Here is a 7,657-nt window from a genome sequence, read left to right on the forward strand (position 1 = left end):
TGGCAAACCACAGCCTTAGGCCCCAGAGCAGCCTAAACCCTGGGTTATGGACTATAGCCACAGCTGTTAATGTTAATGTTTGAACTGGGTTGATGTAAGCAAATGGAATAGATATTGTACATCCGCAAGGCCAAAACACAGACTGTTCTGTAGCAAATGCTTTTTTAAAATAAGTATGAGGAAAACTGCCAAATACCATGACAAAATATAATATAGTAAATACATAAAACATCAAGAGTCATTTATTATCACCCTCAAGAACCTGCCACTGTACATAACTAATTACACATGCTGTGCTTGTATGACCAGTGGCACTTACACCAGCATCTACTCCAGTGTCACTACAACACATGACTAATGGATTGTGCTCTGTTGGAATGTCTACAATGTCACTTGGTCACAGGAGTTGTCAGTTTCGTTATAATCTTATGGGGACACCATCATATGTGGTCTATCATTGACCCAAATGTCATCTCGTGGCATCTGACTACACTTACTTTCTGGACCCGAAGAAGAATTTGCCACACTCTAATATAGAGAGATGGTGTAGGCTCACTCTGAGATGCCAGTGGGAACAAAAATAAGGAGACAGCTGGATGAAGTTGAGGAAATGGAATCTATCGGACAGGGATGGGGCCTGGAGAAAATGGTAGGAGGTAGGATAGCACCCAGTGTGTAGAAACGCTGCTTCCAGGACATCTTCTTTCTCTACTACAGGCCTTGAATTCACAGTTCGCTCAAGATATCTGGGGACCCAAAACATACATCGTACTTTTCCTCCACAAAACACACCTATATTTAGGCAATATTTTTTCAAAAGAGTCTAAGACAATGTATCTCATTGACTTAGTAATTTACTAGAATATTGTCAATTGCTTGGTTTAATGCTACTATAGGAAGCAAAAGGAGGCCAGTCAACCACAGGGCACAGAGCAGTATTGAACTTAGAAAATTAGAAACCTATAAAAATGTTTCATAATCATGATCATCAGCCAGGCACAAAGAACCCTGCCTTGAACCCTTACCCAACACCCCCCCCCAGAAAATCATGATCATCAGTAGGCTTGGCTAAAATAAGCCTCTATCAGATAATTTAATCGTTAATAGACAAAAATTGAGTGAAGCAGAAGCTGAGTGACTGATAAAAAATCTTTGCTTAATCTCTCTATGTTATTACATAATTAATGATAGACCAGAAGCAGCCATGCGAAGCTATGGGCTGGGGCACGAAGTACGCATGAGTGAAGCAAGCTATGGGCTGGGGCAGGAAGTGCCCGTGTGTGTGTGTGTGTGTGTGTGTGTGTGTGTGTGTGTGTGTGTGTGTGAAGCTATGGCCTGGGGCAGGAAGTGCCCGTGTGTGTGTGTGTGTGTGTGTGTGTGTGTGTGTGTGTGTGTGTGTGTGTGAAGCTATGGCCTGGGGCAGGAAGTACCCGTGTGTGTGTGTGTGTGTGTGTGTGAAGCTATGGCCTGGGGCAGGAAGTACCCGTGTGTGAAGCTATGGGCTGGGGCAGGAAGTACGTGTGTGTGTGTGTGTGTGTGTGTGTGTGAAGCTGTGGGCTGAGGCAGGAAGTACCCGTGTGTGAAGCTATGGGCTGGGGCAGGAAGTACGTGTGTGTGTGTGTGTGTGTGTGTGTGTGTGTGTGAAGCTATGGGCTGAGGCAGGAAGTACCCGTGTGTGAAGCTATGGCCTGGGGCAGGAAGTACCCGTGTGTGAAGCTATCTATAGGCTGTAGTCTGGACCTAGGTCTCTCCAGCAGAAGCAGAGCTTGAGACAAAGAGACCAAAGACCATCAGAGAATTAAGACACCCATTATGAAATCCAGGTCTCCTGACATTCCCGCTCTTTAAATATTTGGATTTTGAGAACAATCAGTTGCCGATTCTCTGCAAAAGTTCGGTTGAGTCGGGTTGTAGGCCCAGACTGAAAACTCCCGAGTGATCAGAAAGTCTTCTACGGAAGCAGAGGACAGGCAGTTGCTTCTTTGATGGTTGGGAAGGCCAGAGGATCTCTGTAGATAGCTGGGAAAGACCAGACGCAAGTGTGATTCTCAAAGGCAAGGCATATGGGGCTGGAACCCCGGTGCTTATGGGTTAGATGTGCGAGTGTGGGGACCGAAGAGAAGAAGAAAGAAAACCAAGCAATCAGCAGGGAGAAGGTGCCAGTATTTGAGATGAGCCCTCAATGCAGGTGAGGTGATCCTGAGGTCTCCAGCTGGGGGCAGTGTGGGGGCCGTGTTAGGGAGGGGGATGCCACATTCAGCTGGCTTCTCTCTCATTACTCTTCTCTCTTCTTGGCCTCTCTGTAATTAGGTTACTTATTGCCTGTCCCTGATAGCCAGTGTGGTGACCAGAGGTTTGGACAGAATGAGCTGGTTAACATATCTACCCTTTAAGTCCGGTGTTTTGGATGGGTTTTCATTTACCTGCGGCTGCTGCAAAGGATGTTAAAAATGTTCTGGGTTTGGCCCTGGGAATACAGAACTACACAAGTAAGCAAGGAAGCAAGCAGGCAACCAAGCAAGAAAGAAAACGTGTGTGTGTGTGTGTGTGTGTGTGTGTGTGTGTGTGTGTGTGTGTGTGATGTTCACAAATGAATGCAGTTAGCTTCTAAGAGAGAGACCTCAGATTTCCAGCAGGAATTGACTCTTTTGGTCTTCATCAAGGTTTCATATGAAAGTGGTATATATTTTATGTAGTATGCACAGTGATGGGCCTCATAAGGACTTTTTCTTTTAAGCATATCATATTCCTTCTCCACACCCTTCCTCCCTCCCCTCCTGCTAGTCCCTTCCTTCCCCGGACAGTTTCACTGTCTTGTCATGTATATAAAAATTATTTTATGTGCCTGTATAAAATCTAGGTGCTACAAAAAGAGAGAAAACATGCAACACTTGTCTGAATATTTTGTTTTACATGTTAATCTCAGGTTGCATCTATTTTCTCATAAACAAAGTATTTCATTCCTCTTTGCACTGACTAAAACCCCACTGTTTCATAAACCACATTTTCTTCTCCCACTGAGGGCATCTAGGCTGTTTTTGTGACTTGGTGATTATGAACAGTACTACAATAAACACTGATATGAAAGTGTCACTGTGCTGTATTGACTTAGAGTCCTTCAGGGACATACAACAGTGGTAAAGTGGGGTCATATGGTAATTCTATTCTAAGCTTCTGAGAACCCTTCACACTGGTTTACACGGTGGCTGAACTGACTTATATCCCCACTAGCAGTGTACACGGATTACCTTTTCCCTGAATTTGATCGCTGTGCTGAAATGACATCTCAATGTAGTTTTAATGTGCCTTTTTCTGATGGCTAGGGTTTTTTCCTCCTGGGGGTTGTGGGGTATTTGAATAGATAGGGTACCTCATATTGTCTTGTTTGGTAGTACACTTTCTAACATCTTTTATCCTTCCTGAGATTTGCCATTTGGGGGTAGGGAACCACGGATGTCCTGAGCTCATTGGTCCTAAACACAGATGGACACATCACTGTCTTAACAACAATGAGGTATTGGCAGTTTCATTGGCAACAGTTTAATCCCAATTCCTTGACAGTCGTGGCTGAGGCAAACACAGCGTCCTCATTTGCTTTCCTGTTGTTATAAAACACTTTTCCAAAGCAACTTAGGGGAGGAAAAGCTTTATTTGGCTTCCAAGTTAGTCAGTCTTGGAGGGAGCCAGGGCAGGAACTCAAGGCAGAAATGAAACAGAGACTGAGGAGGAACTCCACTTACTGGCTTGCTTCTCCCAGCCCCACCCACTTAAGGATGGCACCACCCACTGGTAGTTGGGCCCTCCTATATCAATTAGCAAATAAGAAAATGTGTCTGAGACATGCCCATAGGGCAATCTGATGGAGACAATACCTCACATGTGGCTCTCAGTATTACATGTTTTCTTTCACATACAGATCCTAACTTTTAATACATGTATGTGTATGTATGTATATATGTGCATGTATATTCTTATTTAGTATATTTATAATGTTGTATTTAATGCATACATCTGTGTGTTTGTATGTTGGTGTAAGTATGTGTATGTCAAGTGGGACAGGAAAAAAAGCATGACTTTACCCCATTGCCCACTGCAGACTAAAGTATTTCCCTGATCTTTTAGGAATCTTGTTTTAGGCCAAATCAGGACTCGTGGCTTTGATGTAAAAAAGAATTTAGGATGAAGTATTTGGATTTGAATGAAGTATGAAGGATCTAGAGATTTGGGGGGATATTTATTGTTTTTTTTTTAAGATTTTAAAGTAGGTGTAGGAGTATTTTGCTGGGCTGGGCAGTGGTGGAGCACATCTTTAATCCCAGCACTTGAGAGGCAGAGGCAGGCGGATCTCTGTGAGTTCGAGACCAGCCTGGTCTACAAGAGCTAGTTCCAGGACAGCCTCTAAAGCCACAGAGAAACCCTGTCTCAAAAAAAAAAAAAAAAAAAAAGGAAAGTGTTTTTCCGGCATGTTTCTATGTGTACCATGTACATGTCTGGTGCTCTCGGAGGCCAGAAGAGGTATCAGATCCCCTAGAAGTGGATTTATAAATGGTTATGAGCTACTACGTGGGTGCTGGGAATCAAACCTGGGTATTCTGGAAGAGCAGCCAGTGTTCTTAACTGATAAAGTATTTTAATATAAGCTTAAGCATGAGGATTAAGAGTGAAAGAGAGGCAGAAATAAAGGAGGGAGAGAGAGAGAGAGAGAGATGTCCAGAGGCTTGGATGTAGACGTCTCTAAGAGAGAGGCTTATCTGTTAAGTCATTGTCTTTACAAGAGTTATACAGGATCTTGTTGGGCCTTGGAGATATTCTCAAAAGGTTGTTAAGAAGTAAAAAGGATCAATGAGTGGTTCCTGACAGCACCTAATAGGATTACACTATCCATTCATCTGTTGATGCACATTTAGCAATAAGCATATTTCTCTCTATATAGGTATATGCCCAGGAATGGTATAGGTGTGTTACATAATAGTTCTAATTTGAATTTTGTGGGAAACCTTCATGCTGGTATTATATAACTGCTATACCTGTTTACTCTTCCATCAGTATGAATAAGGTTTCCTTTTTTCCCACATCTTGCTAGTGTGTGTTATTTGTTTTCTTGGTAACAGCCAATCTGACTGAAATGAATATCAAAGTAGTTTTAATTTGCATTTTCTTGATAGTTAAGGAAATTAACACTTAAATGCTTGTTAGTATGTTGGTTTGGTTCCTATTGTTGTGATAAACACTATGACCAAACCCAACTTGGGGAGGAAAGGGTTTATTTCACCTTATACTTCAGGTAACAGTGTATGTATTACTGAAGGAAGCCAAGATAGGACCTCAAGCAAGGAAGGAACCTGGAGACAGGAACTGAAACAGAGACCATGGGGGAACATTGCTTGCTGACTTGCTCCTCATGGCTTGTTTTCTTATACAAGTCAGGATCACTTGACCAGGGGTAGTACCACCTACTGAGGCCTGGGCCTTCCCATATCAATGACTAATCAAGAAAATGCCCCATTGACTTGCCTATGGCCAACTGATGTTCTCTCTTCCCAGATGACTGTAGCTTATGTCAAGTTAACAAAAAAGCAAAACCAACTAACATCAAAAACAGCAAGCACAATTAGCCTATTGTATGTTCTTGAGAACTGACTGCTCATTCTACTTTCCCATTTGTTGACCGGCAGTTGTGGGGTTTGTTGTTTGGTTTTTGCATGTTTTGTGTATTCTAGATATCAACCTTCCTGTCTATCATATAGCTGACAAAGGTTTTCTCCACTTCTATAGGTTATTCATTCTGAAGGTTCTTCCTTTGTTGTAGAGAAACTTTCTAATCGCATGTCATCCTGTTTATTAGTTCTTGAGGAGGCCATTTCCTATGCCATATGAGCCCTGCTCAGAAAGTTCTTGCATATGCCTATATCCCAAAGTGTTTTCCTCTGAGAGTTTCTGTAGGCAGAGTTTTCTGTCACAACTGCCAGCTCCAAAGACTTAATATTAATTATAAATGCTCAGCCATTTCTGTTGATCTATGTGCTTCCACGTGGTTGAAGAACTAGCTAAAAAGAAGCCTAAGCATTGTTTGACTCCATTTTTGTATGTTTGAAACATTTTTTTAAGCCTTCTCAGGTCTTATGTGGAAATACATGCCCCCACATTAGATGCCATTTCTAGGATGATTTTTCTGTTCCTCCACCCAGCTCCCAAATTATGACATGAAGATTTCTTATTAATTATGATAGCTCGGCCAATAGCTTAGGTTTGTTCCTAACTAGTTCTTATATCTTAAATTGGCCCATATCTTTTAATCTACATTCTTTTATGTGGCTCGGGTACATTTACTCTCTACTTACTCCCCATGCTGTTTCTTGTGCATCTGACTGGCAACTCCTGCTTCTTCCCAGTGTTCTCGTTGCCCTGAAAATCCTGCCTAGCTATTGGCCACTCAGCTTTTTATTAAACCAATCCAAGTGACACATCTTCACAGTGTACAAAAAGATTATTCCACAACGAGAGGGGGGAGGGAGGAGGGGGGAGGGACGGAGAGAGGAAGGGAGGCAGATGGGGATGGGGATGGGGAGAAAGACAGGGAAACAGAGAATGAACAAGTAAGGGAGAGAGAGATTGGGCCTGGCATTGGCTTTTGAACCTCAAAGTCCACTCCCAGTGTCACACCTCCTAATTGTTCCTAAACAGTCCACCAACTAGGAATCAAGCATCTAAATCTATGAACCTATGGGTGCCACTGGCCTAACATGCCAGCAGTACCCTGTGGTAAAGCAAATATCACATATAGATATTTTTAAGCAAATATTTCATAATGCAATCTGGAGTGTATGTGTGTGTGATTCAATCCATAACTGATCTCCCATTTAGTTTCTTTCTGGCATTGTCTTAAGTTATACATTGGATTCATTTACATGATAACTGTTCAACTGTAAAGTAGTTTTGCTTTGAGGAATGGATGAGAGCCACATGTGACAGGAAATGAAACGTGTATTTTAAATTGTGACTATTAATCACCTATTTAATGATTAATATTGGCAGCAAACATTTTCTGAAAGAAGATTTAAAAAGAAGGAAGGGAGGAGGGAAGGAAGGAAAGAAAAGAAAGGAAGGAAGGAAGGAAGGAAGGAAGGAAGGAAGGAAGGAAGGAAGAAAAGGTCATGTTGTCCAATTATAGAAATGCAGTACGTGAAGTTGAGTCTGCCTCTGTCCTTTTACCACATGGTCTCCAACTCAGAGCAGTGCACAAAGGTGCTCAATAAATACCGGCTTGGTGAATCAACTAGTGTATGAAGGGGAATCCTGACTGAGGAAAATCCTGACCTCAGAGGGCTCATCCTTTGATAATACTAAAAAAGCTTTAAAATTACTCCAACTCAATTTCTTCCAGGATATTGTGAAATCATGTTTATTTTGAGTTACTGTATGCAGATTACGGAGTAGGGGTGTGTGTGTTTATGCTCTAGTACATGGATGTGTGTGTGTGTGTGTGTTGTTTAGAGTATTCACATTTTCAGCTTACATGTAAACTTATTTAAATAATAATACAATATATACCTTTGTAAACTTTCAAGGTACTAGTGAAGATTATACAAATTTAAAATATCTAGGGAATATTGCTCAGCAGGACTCTTGTCTCCATGGTAAAGGTTGTTGATAGAGG

This window comes from Mesocricetus auratus, unplaced genomic scaffold, assembly GCF_017639785.1.
Source record: "Mesocricetus auratus isolate SY011 unplaced genomic scaffold, BCM_Maur_2.0 Super-Scaffold_100013, whole genome shotgun sequence".
NCBI lineage: Eukaryota > Metazoa > Chordata > Mammalia > Rodentia > Cricetidae > Mesocricetus > Mesocricetus auratus.